This window comes from Mandrillus leucophaeus, unplaced genomic scaffold (assembly GCF_000951045.1).
Source record: "Mandrillus leucophaeus isolate KB7577 unplaced genomic scaffold, Mleu.le_1.0 Scaffold432, whole genome shotgun sequence".
NCBI lineage: Eukaryota > Metazoa > Chordata > Mammalia > Primates > Cercopithecidae > Mandrillus > Mandrillus leucophaeus.
Genome location: NW_012104610.1, coordinates 1,519,076 through 1,520,618, shown reverse-complemented (window position 1 = coordinate 1,520,618; position 1,543 = coordinate 1,519,076).

Sequence of the window (1,543 nt, the reverse complement as noted above, 5' to 3'; positions counted from 1 at the left end):
GCCATTCTCCTGCCTCAGCCTCCGAGTAGCTGGGATTACAGGCTTGAGCCACTGCGCCCGGCCTAATTTTTCTATTTTTAGTAGAAACAGGGTTTCATCATGTTGGCCAGGCTGGTCTCGAACTCCTGGCCTCAAGTGATCTGCCCACCTCAGCCTCCCAAAGTGCTGGGATTACAGGCGTGAGCCACCACTCTGGCCAGTATATGCTTTACTTTCTGAGCACAGCTCCTGCTGTGAGACTCAGTCACTAAAGAGGTCTAGTTTCTAGAAAATGCCCACCTTTCACTCTTGTAGTATCAGTCTTCTGCTCTGGGCTAGGCCCCAGGAGGACTTTCAAGAGCCCAAGGCACAGAAAACCGAGGATAAATAATAGGATACAAAGTGACAACACTTCAACAGAGGCCTGCCCAAGCATTAGCTCAACTCGCTGGGAAAGCCTGGCAAATGTATCACTGAGAAGATGGGAACATTTGAAATACCCGTCCTTTTTTAAGAATAAGTAGGGGTTCGGCTGGGAGCAGTGGCTCACGCCTGTAAGGCCAGCACTGTGGGAGGCCGAGGCGGGCAGATCACCTGAGTTCTGGAGTCCGAGACCAGCCTGGCCAACCTGGCCAAACCCAGTCTCTACTAAAAATACAAAAATTAGCCGCGCGCCACGGCGAGTGCCTGTTATCCCAGCTACTCGGGAGGGTAAGGCAAGAGAATCTCTTGTACCCGGGAGGCGGAGATTGCAGTGAGCCGAGGTCGCGCCACTGCACTCCAGCCTGGAAGACAGAGGGGGCAGGGCAAGACTCCATCTAAAAAAAAAAAAAAAAAGTAGGAGTTCACGGGGGAGGTGGCTCACGCCTGTAATCCCAGCACTTTGGGAGGCCGAGGCGGGTGGATCACTTGAGGTCAGGAGTTCGGGAGACCAGCCTGACCAAAACGGTGAAACCCCCGTCTCTACTATAAATACAAAAATTAGCTGGGCCTGGTGGCGGGCGCCTGTTATCCCAGCTACTTGGGAGGCTAAGGCAGGAGAACTGCTTGAACCCGGGAGGCGGAGGTTGCAGTGAGCCAAGATTGCGCCAACGGACTCCAGCCTAGGCGACAACGCGAGACTCCATCTTAAAATTAAAAAAAAAAAAAAAAACAAAGTAGGGGTTCTCCAAGTGCAACCGGGAAAGACGTTCCAACAAACCTCATTTGTACCAGGCCTTTTGGTGGGCCAGGCCCTTAGGGCATCTCTAATGCTCCTAATGTCTATCCTAGAAATTCAGGGAGGGAAAGAATGTGCTGGGGCAAGCATGGGTCAGGAGAGAAGAGTCAGCATCTAGGGCCCTGAAGCAGCCTCAGGCAAACTCTTTGGACAGACAGACCTCCCAAGAGGGCCCTCAGGCTCCGCACGTGGTCTGGGCAGGAAGTGCGGGCAGACTAGGAAGCCTTCCCAGCAGCGCCCGCGGATCGGGGCAAGGAAGGGGTCGAATAGTTACCATGCCATTCTGGGGCCGTCCCTCTGATTGGCCCGAGCTCCCTCAGCCCAAGTCGCTGCACTCCAAGAAGG